We start from the raw sequence: 576 nt of genomic DNA, 5'->3' as shown, positions 1-576 counted from the left end.
AAGACACTCCCGCAGCCTCGCCATCACATGCATTCAGTGTCCCCGTGTTTCAAAACGGCGGCAGGGACGCTTTAGCTACAGGTCATCAAACGAGCTTTAGTTAAAGCACCCGGCCCCCATTTTGACGTGCAGAACGCTGCATACGCGAGATGCTGCCGGCGTTTTAAGTAAAGCGGCTCCCGACAGCTGCTCTACTTAAAACACCCCCGCCTCCAGCCCAGAGCATGTGTACAGACACCCATTATTAAGACCAGCTCTTCCACTTCAGCACCTAATTTCATAGAGTTTGCAAACATTTTGCATAAAAGGATTACAAAAATTAAGTTGTTAAAAAAAAAAAGACAGGTAAATAACATAGAGCCACCTCCCCAGCAGCTGGAGGAGAGCCAACCAAACACTCCTCCTATCCAAAAAGTGCCCCACCACTGACCTTCAAACTAGCCAGGCAGGTTGGTCTTCAGCCTTTGCTTCCTCTGTACAATGCTTTCCCTCTTCTCTGTGCCAAGGAGGGCTGGATCACCACCATTTCCCCCCCCCCCCCCCTGTTGTTTTCCCGGGGTCAACAAAACAAACCAC

The sequence above is a fragment of the Alligator sinensis genome, unplaced genomic scaffold (assembly GCF_000455745.1).
Source record: "Alligator sinensis unplaced genomic scaffold, ASM45574v1 scaffold228_1, whole genome shotgun sequence".
In the NCBI taxonomy this organism is placed as follows: Eukaryota; Metazoa; Chordata; order Crocodylia; family Alligatoridae; genus Alligator; species Alligator sinensis.
Note: the sequence above shows the minus strand (reverse complement) of the source record.